Consider the following 16,734-nt stretch of genomic DNA (forward strand, 5'->3'; position numbering starts at 1 on the left):
TTCAACTCTGGAGACCTATCTAATGCCTACCACCAGTTTGCTTTGCATGAAGATAGTAAACTATACACGTCTTTTATTACTTCTGAGGGTGCTTTTAGGTACAAAAGGATGCCGTTTGGCCTGATTTCAGCCTCAGCAGTGTTTCAAAGAGTGATGCACAAAATATTTAAAGATGTAAAAAATACATTGTATTTCCAAGATGATATTTTGGTTTTTGGAAACAATAAGCAGGACCATTCTGAAACATTATGTAAAGTACTGAGCATATTGCGGAACTGTGGAATGACCCTTACTAAAGAAAAATGCAAATTTGAAAGGAGCTCTGTTGACTATTTAGGTCATAACATTAGTGGCAAAGGTATATCACTCAAGCAGAATTTAATTAAAGCAATTCAAGAAGCTCCTGAGCCTCATACTAAAGATCAGCTCAGATCCTTTTTGGGTCTGGCTGAAAATTACGCCAAATTCGTTCCTTTATTTTCGGATAAGACTAGTAATATGAGGTGTTAAATGAAAAAGAATCAAAAACTTGTTTGGTGTGAAAATTGTGCTACAGAATTTTCTAATCTTAAAAAAGAATTATCTTCAACTTCGGCATTAGCGACATTTGACACACGTTGTAGTTCTGTCATCATTACTGATGCCAGTAATATAGGTATTGGGGCAGTTTTGATGCAAAATCAGAAAGGGAAATTAGTTGCTATTGCATTTGCATCTAGACCTTTACAAGATGCTGAGGTCAAATATTCGACACTTGAAAAAGAAACTCTGGCATGCTGGTGGGGTATAGAGTATTTCCAAAAGTATCTATATGGCACAGTATTCAAGGTTAGGACAGATCATAGTCCATTGGTGGAGTTGTTTACCACAAAGGGTTGCGGGAAAGCTACACCAAGGATTGCCAGATGGCAGTACAAACTGCAAGATTTCCATTTTAATGTAGAGTACATTCCTGGGGTCAAGAATGTTTTAGCAGACTGTCTATCTAAGCATGGGCGGAAAATCCGTTACGCTCGCGGATTTTCGGTAAATTCGCAATCCGCGAGATTCGCGAATTTCCCGCAAAATCCGCAAATTCGCACGCAGCGGATTTTTTTTCTTTGCGGTGTAAGTTCGCAATTGCGAACATGTAGGTGCGGCGGGCAGCAACAATCTCGCACTCGCGAAATTACAAAAATTGCAATTCTGCACAAGAAATCTACTAGCAAGCAGCATAGACCTTCTGAAAATGATGATTTTTATCAGAATAACTCCTCAGGTTGACATTTGCCTGCACTTGTTTGGATTTGAGGCCTTTTGATTTTCTTTGGATAACTTTTGGATTAGAAATCAACTTTCTCATATAAGCTTGGTGGGGCATTACAGTTGCTGTAATGCTGTTCTGCAGAAAAACGAGTTTTGCAAAAATGAAAGCAGGTTCAAAAGTTCAAACTCATCGTTAGTAACCGTTCCCTGTAGTGCTTCCTGACAAGGGCCCCTCCAGAGTTCAGTTGCTAGTTGCAACAATTGTATGACCCTGCTCTGACCCTCACAGCAGGCTCATAGAATAGCTACAAGTAGGCCACAAAGGTCGTGGAAAAAAAAATTGCACTGCAACAGAAAGCAAATTACAGATAAGGAAGCAGGTGCCAGACTGGAATTTTAAAACAGTGACACATTAATAAATCAACCCCAAATTAATTCATGTCAGTTGAAGCAGGCAGGTGTGCTTGCTTTCCCCCCCCCCATAATCTACAGTGATGATGAACCAGAGGGTGGCATAAGGCATTGATGTACCAGAGGGTGGCATGAGTGAAACAGAGGGTGGCAGGGGTGAAACAGATTATATCTATTTCCCCATTTGAAAATTGTTATTTGTTGTTTTGTTTAATTACTCATTTTCTGTTAATGACTCAATGATAATATATGTAACATACAGTTCTAAATAAAACAGTAACATTTAATAAAAACACAGATTGCCTAAAGAAAGAGGAGAACACCAAAATTGGACACCACATGAATGAGAAAGTACCAGAGGAGGAGGGAGACATTAAAACAAGCAGGGAAGACAAAGATAAGAGCACAGATAAGGACACAGACACTCATCAAAGGTGTACAGAATTAAAAAACTACAGCTAGCCAGAAAGATACAGAGAAACTATAGTCTCAGAAATAGGAACTTTCCCAAACAAGAGCAATATCCCAAAAATATTACTCCTAGAGAAGTTAAGAGAAAGAAGGCAAAAAAAAACACCTCTAGAGCCCATAAAAAAATATAAAGAGAAAGTAAAATTATCCGGAGACAAAGCTGATCCAACCCAGAGAATAAAGATCACATCTTCACTAAGAACTTTCTTTAAGGTTCAGAGGCAGCAGACAAATCAAGCAAAGGACGATACAAATTGACCAGCATTAGTAGCCGAAAAACCTGAGCTAGCCTTACCGCAGAAAAAAGATCAACCCTCGCAAAAAGAACATCTTCAAAGTCCACGGAGCAAAAATCCAAACATCCCTTCAGAATCAACAATCAAAGTTGGACTAAAAAGCAAAATAGCTGTTAAATTTAGACCTCATCTCAGTCCTCAAGATATGGCCGAAGTAGCCACAACAACCGACACAACAGTCACAACAGTCACAACAGGAGAAACAGAAATCATAGGAAAAGCTCAGAACAGTAATAACGAAAAGAGAGAACTAAGCAAAGAGAAAGAAAATGTTGAGACGCAGAAAAAACAAGAAACCGGGAAGGAGGGTTTCAAAAGTCCCAGAAGTCAGACAGACGAGTTTCTTGAGAAAATATGGATCGAGATGAGAGATAAATTCGCCATATCTGAAGCAAAACAAGATAAGATTCAAGAGGTGTGTGAAAAGTTGGACTATAAACTAAATGCTCTAGGAGAGAGAGTCACAGCTATAGAAGGGGAAGTGAGTAGATTGAACAGTAGGGTGGAAAATAACAGAAAGGAGATATACACGCTGAGACAAGAGGGGAAATCTATAAGTGAAAAAATGGAATTTCTTGAAAATCAGGCGAGGAAAAATAATATAAGAATTTTAAATGTTCCTGAAAATAAAGAAGGCAATGACATTAAGAAATGTATTGTAGAGCTTTTAGTGGAACATTTCCCATGGAGCGATGCTGAGACGCTTGGAGAAGACATACAGAGAGTCCACAGAGACCCGTTCGGAAAGGCCATAGAAAGGAAAAACCCCAGAAAAATACTAATAAACTTCAAGACATACACATTAAAAGAGAAGATCCTGGGTGAAGCCCTCAAAAAAGGAAATTTCAGTAAAGATTCATGGTCCTTCAGAATCAGATCGGACATGTCCAAAGCATTTCAGGATAGACAATGGGAGTTGGGGAAATTTATGCCAGAATTACAATCTCTAGGAGTCACAGTACAAATGAAGTTTCCACCCTCTTTACGAATCATGTGGCGCAACAAAATGAGGAACATTAGAGATCCGGAAGAAGTAAAAAACCTGCTCAGCCTAATGAAAGACACCGTTCAAATGGAAAACTCCACAATCTAAAATGGAACCAGTCATAAAAATACGTGAAAAATACGTCAAAAAAAAAAAGTGAAGGCGCTAAGAAATTAAAACATACGCTCCAGGTCCAAAATTGAGGAGCGAAAAGGGGTTATGCTGGAAACCCCAAGAAAGAAAGAAGGAGGCTTCCCCAGGGAGGGTAAGAACAAAACACTAAAACAGAAAAGTAAAAAAAAAACACAAGATAAAAAATGGGTGGGGAGCAAAATGGGGGAAAAAAAACTAAAAAATAAATCCTCGATATTGAAAGAAAATTGGAAAAGAACAAAACACCAACAATTCACTACCAATGTTGTTGAAACCTGCCAAAAAAAAGACAATAAAAAATAATGGGAGACATAAGTAGAAACATAAACATTTTATGCTGGAATGTTAATGGCATGAGAACCAAAAGTAGAAGTAACAAAATTCTAGAATACCTTAAAGCATCTGAAAGCGAAATTATTATTCTGCAGGAGACACACCTATTGAAAGAGGAATGGGATCAGATAATGAAAAACCTAGGATGGGTGGATGTCCATATTTGCACAAACCAAGGGTGTAATATTAAAGGTGTAATAATTATTTTTAAAAAATCCTTAAACGCAAGTATAGAATTTTCAGAAGTGGATAGTAAAGGAAGATGGGCATTGGCAAAAATAAAAATAGGGAACTCTGCCTACACAATAGCAGGCTATTATGGCCCTAACCTGGATGACCCTGAGCCCTTACAGAACTTGTATACTCATTTGCTAACAGCCAACACTCCAGTAATTTTAGGAGGAGACTTTAATCTCATCTTAGACCCTAAAACTGACAGGTCCCCCCCAGGAAGAAATCTCAACTTACCTAATCTACCAAAAATGAGGGAGTGGATTGGTATATACAAGAGAGACTTAGAACTAATAGATGTATGGAAAGAAAAAGGAGATACGAGTCTACCCTTCACACTATATAATAAAAGACTAGGACATAGCTCTAGAATCGATTTTTTCTTAGTCGACAGAAGCCTACTGGGAAATATAATAAGTTTAATCCACAGTCCAGCCCATCTATCAGACCACTCCGCCGTACAATTAACATTACAAATTAAGGCAACCCAGATACATAAAAGATTCGCGGTGGAAAGAGCCATGTTTTTAGATCAAGAAATTATACAAGCACTTAAAGAAGAGACAGAAGCCTTTTTTGAAAATAATAAAACTGGAACATCTAAACAAACGGTATGGGACACATATAAGGCTGTATTAAGGGGAAAGCTACTTAGCCTTGGAACATACAAATCAAAGAAAGCTAAACAAGAAATAACAGACTTAGAAAAAGTTATAAACACCCTAGATACCCAAATACTAATGGAAAGAGACCCGGACAGGAAAGAAAGTCTGCAAAAAATAGGCAAAGGCAGAAGAACTCCTTAAGTGATATTCTGGAAGAAAGAGTAAAAACTAAGTGGGAAGCAAGCAAGCTGGCAAATCACGAATATGGGGAAGGATGTGGAAAATGGCTTGCATGGAAATTAAAGACTGACTTAGTAAGAAACAAAATAAAAACCTTAATAAAACAAGACCAAACAAGCCCGACCTCAGAGGAAGAGGAAATCAGAAATGAATTTGCGACTTTCTTCTCGGAGTTATATACGGAAGATGTAAACCCATCCGAGGAACAGATAGATGAATACTTAAGAGACATGCCAGTGTTAAAACTATCTGAGGAAGAGAAAAACGAGCTAAATAGGGAAATTACACATACCGAGGTTAAAAATATAATAAAAACATTGAAAAAAGGGAAAGCCGCAGGCCTAGATGCACTGCCGAACGAACTGTACCTTTCCTTAATTGACACATTAGTCTCACACATAACAGAATTAGTAAACTTGGTATTTAAACAAAAGGAAAAGTTGCCGGATACCTGGAATGATGCAATAATAACAATTATCTTAAAGCCAGGAAAGGACCCTAAAAAATACGAATCATACCGGCCGATATCTCTGCTCAATGCAGATTATAAAATTTTTACTAAAATAATGTCAACAAGACTGGGAAAGTTTATACCCAAACTCATACACTCAGATCAAAAGGGCTTCACGAAAGGAAGGCAACTATATGAACTGACACATGAACTCATAAGTACTATAGACATAGCTACGTCAAAAAACATTCCTCTCACAATACTAACTATCGATGCCGCTAAGGCATTCGATAGAGTGAATTGGGCTTTCTTAAATGGTATAATGATCAAAAATAATCTAGGGGATTCCTTCCTACACGCAGTAGGAGAAATATACAAAAATCCTAGATCAAGAATTTTGGTCAATGGCAGCCTTACAAGCAATATCAAAATTGCCAGAGGGACGAGACAAGGGTGCCCTCTCTCTCCCCTGCTTTTCAACTTATACATAGAACCCCTAGCAAACAAACTCAGAAGCTGTAAGGAAATAACTCCCTTTAAATATCAGGGATGGGAGAAAAAGCTAACACTCTACGCAGATGATCTGATGCTATTCACGGATGAATATGTTAAATCTAAACCAGATATAGAAAAAATCATTAGCAAATTTGGTCAAGTCTCAGGATATTCAGTAAACCATTCAAAAACAGAAATAATGACATGCAATACTCATTTTAATAGTCCCAATATAAAAAAAGAGATAAGATACTTGGGCATCTTGGTAAATCAGAATATGGATAAAATACCACAAAACAATCTAAATAGAGTAGCCCGAGAGGTAAGAAAATTACTTAAAGTGGGGACTAGCCTACCGTTAAGCTTTATAGGGAGATCTAACATTATAAAAATGACTATACTCCCAAAATATACCTTTCTGTTCAACACTATTCCACTGGAATTTAAAAAAAAAACGAATTGAAAAAGCTACAGGGAGAGCTTGCAAGTTTTATATGGGCCTCCAAGGGAACTAGAATATCGTGGAGAAAGCTCAGGAGGAAAAAAGAGAAAGGAGGGATTGCAAGTCCGGATCTGACAGAATACTATAGAGCTTTTCAATTTAAAAATATACGGGCTCTCCTAGGAATACATTACTACTACCCCGAATATTTGCAAGCGATGACAGAAGCTGAGGACCATTTTCTCTTCAAATTTGGTCACCAAAAATACACCGATATGGAACTCTCCCGGAACTCCGGACTGTCTGAAAGATGTCATGGCCACCCCACTAAAACAAAACAACATTAACTATTGGGGTCAACTCCTAAATGGGTCAACAATGATTTCATGGGAAGAAATGCATAAAATCTCCAATGGAGCAATATCAAAATTTAAGTTTTATCAACTAAACAGCTGGGCAAAGACAGTACCAACACATGATAAAGATACTAAAACCTTGGAAAAAGAAATGACAAAAATCCTACCCATAAACAAAGAGGTAGCAAAATGGTACTGGACTTTTATAATGGAAGACGATGAAAACTCTCAGATAGTAGATCAAATCTGGGGGAAAGATCTGGATATGGAAGACCTAGTAAATCTATGGGAAGATTCAATAGAGAAATGTTGGTCAACATTAAAATCCGTGGCATTGAAAAGAAATCATCTTTATACCCTGCATAGAGCCTATTGGACACCGAAAAAACTTTCAAAATTTAAAAACGCAGGAATTAAAAAATGCCCTAAATGTGGGGAAGAAAGGGCAGATGATGTTCACATGTTCTGGAGCTGCCCATTCCTGAGAATATTCTGGGAAGAAGTTGGTAAGACGCAAAGTTTGATATTCCGAAAACACCTAAAAGTAAGTATAACTCTTATTCTTTTTGGGATTGGTAACTCATCAGAGCAAGTAAAATTAACAGTAATGGAAGCAAAGCTACTTTTTGTGGTAATGGTGATAGCTAGAAGGGAGATATGCATTAAGTGGATTGGGCCATCACCCCCAACACATGGAGAGTGGATGAACTCAGCTATTAAAATAAATAAACTAGACAGAAGGGGTAAATGTAGTAAGAGGTTTAATTATTGGGAAATCATGGAAAAACACCTAACTTCTGAGGAAAGGGTAGAACACACTGTCCTATGATTAAAGCGAAAGCACAATCTGGAATATGAGTATGATACTCATAGAGTAGCCAAGGTGGCTAGCTCCGCCCCTCTCGACTACAGATATGTTTATATGTAAATGGTAAAGGATCTCCTCTGAACAAACAAAAAAACAAAAAAAAGGGAAAACTCCCATGACAAGAGAGACCATTGGGCAGTGACGGTACAAAAAAGCTTCAGAGGTAGAAACCAAACTTTCCATACACATAAAATTTTCGCAATATGAGGATAAAAAAAAAACAACAAAAAATAAACATACAGTTCTCTTGATAATATTGTATATGTTGTAAATTTATGTTAACGAAAGAGGATGTGTGGCATCCTGACCAATGGTGTCTTCCAGAACCATGGGTAAGGGTTCCACATGTCTCACATTCTATCTTGGGTCAGTTGGCCCAGGCTCTATTGAGAAATGGTTTATGGTATTTATCTTAAATAAATACAGTACACAAATTACCTCGTTTGGCCTTTATTAGAATTTTACAATTTCCTTTGATGGCAGGATGCTGTCTGGTGAGCAGCTGGACTGTATGATCACAAAGTCCTTCAAGGATCGAAAATATGCTCTGCCTTACAAGGGGAAGGCTTCGTTTTCTCACTCTCGTTGCTTCTGGAATCCTCCTTCCCCCGCTTCTTCTTTCCAGTCTTTCTGTCAGTCCTCAAAGCCCTTTTCGGACCGTCGGCGTAAATTCCTGCCCAAGAAGGCATCTGCTATGGCAGGTCCCAAGGGTCAGATTCCTTCAAGCAGAAGTACTGACAACCATGGCGAGACGGCCTCAAGGCCTGTGGGCGGGAGGCTGTTGTTTTTTCTGGAGGCTTGGAGACTGGATGTGAGGGATCACTGGGCTTTGAGTATTGTCAGGAGCGGTTATCTTATCGACTTTGTTGCTCTTCCACCCGGCTGGGGCACCATCCGTACTCCTATCCCCAGGTCTCTGGAGTAGAGGAGGGCGCTTCTGGAGGGGGTTCGAGATCTTCTGGCGAAGAAGGCGATCGTGACGGTCCCCCTGGTGCAACAGGGGCTGGAGTGATATTCCATCTTGTTTCTGGTCCAGAAGGTGTGCGGGGGGGGTTCCGGACAGTTCTGGACCTAAAGAGGGTGAATGGTTGGATTCAGACCGTTCACTTCAAGATGGTGACTTTGCAGTCCATAATCCCATTGGTAGGGGTCCTGGACTTCCTGAGGTCTATCGATCTGCAGGACACCTATCTGCATGTTCCGATGGCTTGGGAGCATCAGAGGTTTCCGCGTTTATCGGTAGGGGGCTGCCACTTCCAGTTTGCGGTTTTTTCATTCGGGCTGAAGTCAGCTCCTCAGGTCTTCACCAAGCTTCTGGCTCCGTTGGTGGCCTTCATTCACAGTGAGGGGATATTTTTCCACCCCTACTTGGACGATTGGTTGGTTCACGCTCCCTCGTTCCAGTTGACTCTCAGTCACACAAGGGTGGTTCTGGCCGTTTTGAGGGGGTACGGGTTTCTTATCAATGTGGATAAATCTTTCCTTGTTCTGTCCCAAGATTGTCTCTTTATTGGGGCTCGATTTCGTACAGATTTGGGGGTGGTTACTCTGCACGAGGTTCGGGTGGGCAAAATTCAATCTCAGATTCTGTCTCTTCTGTCCGGCCTGGTTCAGATGGTGGCTCATTGGCTCCAGATGCAGTGGGATCTGGCTGCCTCAGTTTTTCTGTTTCCGTGGGCCCGGTTTAATTTGCACACGCTGATGGCTCATGGTCTGGCACATTGGTCTCCCCATTGTCTCCCCCCCCTCTTCTCCGATTTTGGTGTCCCCTCAGGTCAGGGAGGCTCTGGGTTGGTGGCTGGTTCGGAGTCACCTCTCTCCTCCGGCACCCTTGGAGGTCACCACGGATGTCAGCCTCTCGGGGTGGGGGGCCTGGCTGGGGAATCATTGGAACGGGGGCTTCTGATCCCCCTCACTGAGTGGGAGGTTGTCGAATTGGAGTAAGTTGGAGATGGTCGGTTTGGCTCTGAGGGCATTCTCCCGGTTTCTGCGGGGTTCCATTGTTCTGGTCAGGATGGACAATGTCACGGCCCTGGCTTATGTGAACAGGCAAGGGGGGACCAGGTCCTCATCTCTGGCGGCAATGCAGTTGTTCAGTTGGGTGGAGTCCCATCTGTTGGCGCTCTTGGTGAGGTTCTGTGATTCTGAACCCGTTCTATAAAGGTCGTCGTATCGTGACGATTTTGGTATCAGCGAACCGCAAATGACGAGTGCGGTATGCACGAGTGTTTTCATCATGTTCGATTGATGGATACACTGCGTCTTCAGGTATTTCGTTCCGAACCTTTGGGTTCCATTTTGTGTACGGCAGCCATTTTGTGGTTGCCCTAACACAGGCCGATGACTACGGCCGAGCGAGTCTTTGGGACACGTACACCTTTAGCTGACTTCTGTGTGACCTGAGTGAACTGACTCCATTGCCCGAAGCTAACTTGCTGAGCCAGTTTCTTGTTCGACAGCTGGTCAAGATAGAGATCAAAGAGCAGGACATTGCTGAGTTTATGGTACACACACACACCCTTCTATCTTACTTCTCATCTGTTTCTGTTCCTTCTTTTATTGCCTATTTATGATTTGGGTTTGTGGTCTTTTATTATGGCTTTGTCCGGCCTGTTCGAGCAAGAATGTTGGGTTTTCCCTTGTAATTGATGATGGGCTGGACAACTGAAAAGTGGGCTTGTCGTTATGCGATACCGTTTGCAATGTCACTTTGTGATTGAACAGTTCGCAAATAATTGTTGCTAGTCAGGAATGTGATTTGTGGCATAAAAGACGATGTCTCGCAATACTAAAGTGTGCAGTCTCTAGCGAACCACCCGTGTTGTGCTTTGTAGACTTCTGTTCCTGGTTGCAGCCAATAAATTTGATCTTTGACGTCACCAAGAAGTATCCTGTGTCTCTGTATGCCAAGACAGGTGAACTCGAAGACAACGGGTGTTTACCCTGGCGCCGCTGGGTTCTAAAACCCGGTTCTTCAGTTGGCGCCCAAAGTGGGACGACTTCAGCAGTACCGGTCCAAGCCTGAAGATCGTGAGGAGCTTCGTGTGAAAATTCTGGAGGAAGGCCTACCACTTCATCGACCCCTGTATGTCGTCGTGGTCTGAAAGTCTTTGCTGCGAGGTTCCCCGCTTTCCAACGGCTACGTAGGACTGCTGCCCTGACTGTCTCCCTGTCTTGGACCCCCTGTGATGATTTGTAGAGCAAGACAATAGACGGGTCTTCTGGTGACGTGATTGATACCTCAGTTAAGTATGAGTGGAGCCAACGCCACCGCTGCCACGGGTTGGTCGGACACCATCACTCGGGCGACTCCACTCTATGCGTCGGAAAAGTTGGGCAAACTATGGAAGGCTAAGGGGTTCGATAAGTGGGACCTTATTGGAATCAGTGTGGTTGGTGACCTATTGAGGAAAGACGAGATCAAATCTTTTGAGGAGCTGCGACGGGAATTTCAACTCGGCCCTCGCGAACACTTTCGTTACTTGCAAGTTCGGCATGCCCTTTCCTCTGTGATGTTGCCTGGGACGTCCGTCCCGGACTCCTCGCCCCTTGAGGACAGAGTATTAGACGGGCATATCCCGGACAGTACGATCTCGTTAATATATAAGAAATTAATTAACCATCGGGTGGACCTTCTTGTGCAGCTCAGCACGTCTTGGACCGGCGATGGAGTGGAGCTTGACGATGAGGACTGGCAGGCGGCGATATCCTCTCCAAAGGAGGTGGCGATCCAGGCCCGTCTGAGACTAGTGCAATTAAAAATCCTACACCGAGTGTATATGACGGGTCCTCGATTGTTGCGGATGGGATTTGTTTCGGATGCTTTGTGTAAGCGTGGCTGCGGTATGGTGGGTACATTCCTCCATATTATATGGGAATGTTCGGCGGTTGCCTCATTCTCGACCCGTGTGCGGGGTGTCATGTCTGAAGTGACGGGTGTTTCTCTTTTGCCGGAGGCTCGGATATGTCTGCTTAATGTATGGGAGCCCAACGACTATAATGTTGCCCAAACGCAGTGGGCCACCTTGGGCAATATGATTGCGAAGCGTGATATTGCGCAATTGTGGGGGTCGGCTACGCCTCCGAGACTGTCTGCCTGGTCTAAGAATATGGATTGGTGCATGTTCCGAGAAAAAACAGTATATGTTGCCAGGGGCAGGCCCAAGAAGTGGGGTAGAATATGGTGTCTGATGTATATAATTGTTCTTATTGATCAATTATCTCAGTGGCCAGAGATTAAATTAGTGCATCATATTGATTCTCATACAGTCATTCAATTCTTAAATAAAGTATTTAATAAGGAAGGGTTTCCCAAGTGTTTGGTTACGGACAATGGTACTCAGTTAACATCCACTCAAATGGAAGATTATTTGGTTAAGCATGGAATTTTTCATTTGAAAACATCGGTATATTATCCACAGAGTAATGGAATTGTCGAAAGGTGGATAAGAGTTCTAAAAGAGGGTGTACAATTGGCATTATCTTCTGGACAAAATTGTTCTCAGATTCTTAAAGATTTGGTGTGGAGTTATAGGGTTACTCCAAGAGTGGTTGGTGATCTGTCTCCATTTCAGAAAATGAGGGGAAAAATGGCTGTTTGTGATTTGAATCCGTTGTGGATGTTAGAGATGAAAAACAAAGTTGATCAATCTAAATTCAAATCCAAAGTTTCCAATGATAAGTGTCGTTGGCCATCTAATAAAAGGCAACTGTCATCTTTGAAGCTTTCCTTACTTGCAAGTTCGGCATGCCCTTTCCTCTGTGATGTTGCCTGGGACGTCCGTCCCGGACTCCTCGCCCCTTGAGGATAGAGTATTAGACGGGCATATCCCGGACAGTACGATCTTGTTAATATATAAGAAATTAATTAACCATCGGGTGGACCTTCTTGTGCAGCTCCGCACGTCTTGGACCGGCGATGGAGTGGAGCTTGACGATGAGGACTGGCAGGCGGCGATATCCTCTCCAAAGGAGGTGGCGATCCAGGCCCGTCTGAGACTGGTGCAATTAAAAATCCTACACCGAGTGTATATGACGGGTCCTCGATTGTTGCGGATGGTGTTTGTTTCGGATGCTTTGTGTAAGCGTGGCTGCGGTATGGTGGGTACATTCCTCCATATTATATGGGAATGTCCGGCGGTTGCCTCATTCTGGACCCGTGTGCGTGGTGTCATGTCTGAAGTGACGGGTGTTTCTCTTTTGCCGGAGGCTCGGAGATGTCTGCTTAATGTATGGGAGCCCAACGACTATAATGTTGCCCAAACGCAGTGGCCCACCTTGGGCAATATGATTGCGAAGCGTGATATTGCGCAATTGTGGGGGTCGGCTATGCCTCCGAGACTGTCTGCCTGGTCTAAGAATATGGATTGGTGCATGTTCCGAGAAAAAACAGTATATGTTGCCAGGGGCAGGCCCAAGAAGTGGGGTAGAATATGGGGTCAGTAGAATCAGTACCGTGGAGAGATCTGCACCCCTCCCTTTGAGCCACCACCGGAACGTCTCCAGTCCCCTTAGCATGACATCTCCTCTTCTCCAGGTTCTATGTGCGTATGGTTGCCTACTGCCTGTTCCCTCTTTCATTCCATTCCGGACATCCAGTTTGTCGATAATGCATTTGGGCAGACACGGTGCCCCTCTCCAGAAGGATTCATCATGATTTGTTCTTTTATTTTGAGCCCTTGCAGTATTTTTCTTATGTTTGTTGGTTGGGTGGGGTTGTTTTCAAAAAAGATAAAATCGAAACCTTCTCTTTTCCTTTACAGGTACATATAGCTAGACATGGGTTTATATTTGCCGCCGGGCCCTATGGGTTGTCGGCTGAAGGGCTGTGTATCTTTTATCCAGTATTGTATTGTGCACATGCTGGCTGACCCACAGATGCCGTATAATTGCTTTTGTATTTTCATGTCTTTTTCAATAAAGGTTTAAAAAAAAAAAAAAAAGTATGAGTGGAGCGTCTCCGAGTCCTTAGTTTGTGGGTATCCCTTGGGATCTTTGATTTGGGACTTGCAAGCTCCAAAGCCGAGGGACTTGTGTATTCGCAAGACTATCGTATTTGATAATCCCTTGAAGTTTGAAGCTAGACTAGTGAGCGAAGATGCCTGGTCTTAGCAGACTTGGAAAGATATTTTGTTGTGGTTGTACTAGGGATTCCCGATTGGAGGACTCGTGTCCGGTGCCTCTGATTGGAACTCCGACCTATGAGCTCTATTTGAAACATGGCGTGGGCCCCATCACGTATAATGAAGTGTGGGTTCGCTACACTAGAAAGGATGGTGTCTTAAAATGGCCCCAACAAGGTAGCTATGACACAGAGATTTTAGATAATCTGGATGTTAAACTCTTTAAGAAGAAAGCCCGGCCGGCGATGTTTGACTCTTTCCGCCTCTGGCGAAAGGAAGCCAAACAGAGAGAAATTAAATTAGTGAAGAGAAATAAAAGAGAGAAGGGTATCTCGATAATGCAGGCTGCTATATAGTTTAAAGATAATGAAGAAGAACAAGCGAGTGAGCAGTTGCGGGCAGTATTGGATCATTTAGCGCGTAAATGAGTTACTAATCCTTTGAGATATAGTTTAGAGTCTGTTATGGATGTCTTCTGCCAATGGGAAGCACCGAAGCAAAGGTATATTTTTGACAAGATGTGTACTTTCCTTCGTGAAGAATGGGAAGATGGTGATTTGGGACAGACTCCGCCTGAGTTGTTCCATGTACAGTCTGAGTTTGCGAAAGGTACGATAGTGGGTCTCGATGTTGAACGAGCAGTTGCGACGTTGCTCTAGTTTAGGAGCGAGCGTCCTTCTCAGCCGTTGTTTGAGCCTGATCCTTCTGTTAGGAGAAAGGTGCGACAATATCCAATGAGAGAGGTTCCTCCGGTGTGGAAGGAAGCAGTTCAGGCCAATGCTCAGGCTGGTATTGTAGCTGCACCGGCTCATTTTCAGCGTGTTTGCGTACATGTTCCATGGAAGCGAGCTGAAGTTTTGGCCCTTAAGCAGACTTTGCCTGATCCTCGTAAAAATCCTGCAGTGTACTATAAGGAATTATCACAGACTGCAGACTCATGTGTTATGAATCTAGCCGATATAGATATGTTGTTTGGAAATGTGGTTCCTCAGCCTTTATGCGGATTGATTCGTCATACGGATCATGCGCAAGAGTTAGGTGATAGATGGAATAATATCAGTGCTGCCGATGGCCGACAAGATGGTGGTGCTAAACCTGTGCTTTTAGTCGCAGAACTCCCTGGTAGGATTATTAATTATATGAAGACTTTGATGCCTGCTATGCAAGTAAACTGGGACAAATTGTCTGCATGTAAGCAGAAGAAAGACGAAAGTGTGTCTGATTTCTTCACTAGGTTTGAAGAGACGTTTATAGACCATAGTGGTCAGGACATGAGTACGGAAGGTGGTCAATGGTTGACCTTAGGGACACTCCTCTTTCAAAGTGTGATGGTACCTTATGGGTAGATGGTTCATGCTTCAAGCTTCTGAATGGTGATACGACTGCGGCATATGCTGTTACGAATTTGCATACGATTGTTGAAGCTGCACGTTTCCCACATAATTCAGCTCAAGCAGCTGAGTTGATTGCATTGACAAGAGCGTGTGTGTTGTCAAAAGGGAAACGAGTGACTGTGTATACTGATAGCCAGTATGCGCTTGGTGTGGCTCACAGTTTTGGACGATTGTGGAAGGAACGTGGGTTCCTGACTTCGCATATAACTAAGATTCAGCATGGTCAGTTGGTGAATGAACTTCTTGAGTCGCTTACGTTACCGATGCAAGTTGCGATCGTGAAATGCAGTGCACATAAGAAGGTTACCGATGACGTTGGTCGTGGTAATGCGTTTGCGGATGAAGTTGCGAAATAAACGGCGAGAGATGTGATGAGTCGAATATATGTTGCGGGTCCGGCGAGATTGGTTCCGGATAGAAGTATGTGTGAAGATACGATAGAGAATGTGGTCAAGAATTGTATGGTTTGTCTGATGTATAATCCTGGTAAGGGAACTCCAACTCCAGCTGGTCATTTTGCGCCTCCGACGTATCCGTTTGAGGTTTTGCAATTAGATTTTATCCACATGGAGAGGTGCAACAACTTGAAATACGTACTCGTGGTTGTTTGTGCCTTTTCGAGATGGGTAGAAGCATATCCCCTGAAAGATAATACTGCTTTGTCCACAGCTAAAGCCCTTGTTAAGGAATTTTTCCCTAGGTATGGTTTGCGGAGAATGGTGTGGAGTGACAATGGGAGTGAATTTGTGGGCCAAGTGATGAAGAGAGTGTGTGATGGTTTAGGTATCCGGCAAAAGTTCCATGATGCAAATCATCCCCAATCAGCTGGTTTAGTGGAATGCTATAATGGCACCCTCAAGCTGAAGTTGGCCAAGATTTAGGCGAGCTCTGGTCTACAATGGCCCGATGCCTTGCCATTAGCACTTTTGTCAACATGGATGACTGTACATTCTCGAGTGGGACTTAGTCCCTACGAAATCGTTTTTGGTCACCCGGCAAACATATGGGGAGTGCCGAGGCCGACCAAATTCAGTGAGATTGAACAGCCTGTACTGCTTGACTATCTGTATGATTTGACGGCTAAATTGCGTGTCTTACACCAACAGGTTCATGATACATTGCCACAAGCCTCTGATGATCCGGGAAACGCCATCGAACCTGGTTCCTGGGTCCTGGTCAAGAATTTTCAGCGGACCAAGAACGATCAGCCCCGCTGGACCCGACCTTACTTGGTGCTATTGTCTACGCGATCTGCAGTGCGAGTGCGCGGTAAAAAGAAGTGGATCCACGGCGTACATTGTAAGAGAGCTCCTTTGCCTCTGCCGTATGACCAGTGGGTCCAGAAAGGTATTCCAGACTCTGAAAGGGAAACCGTGCCTCGTTTTCTGCCTTTTAGCGATGCACGTTTAATTGGGACAAATTCTGAGCGTGAAAGGGACGATCTTCTGCAAGAAGCTGTGCCACCGTCAGTTCGATTGGACACCACTGAACCTGAACTTTTGTTTCGTGATCAGACATTGCCTGGTAAAGGCTGTTATAATTTGCGACCAAGGGTCGTGGGACTAATAAAAAATGAATTATTTTCTTTGCTATTTTTGAAGTTAAACTCTCCCATCTTAGAAACTGTTTTAAACGA

This window comes from Lissotriton vulgaris, chromosome 6, assembly GCF_964263255.1.
Source record: "Lissotriton vulgaris chromosome 6, aLisVul1.2, whole genome shotgun sequence".
NCBI classification, from domain to species: Eukaryota; Metazoa; Chordata; class Amphibia; order Caudata; family Salamandridae; genus Lissotriton; species Lissotriton vulgaris.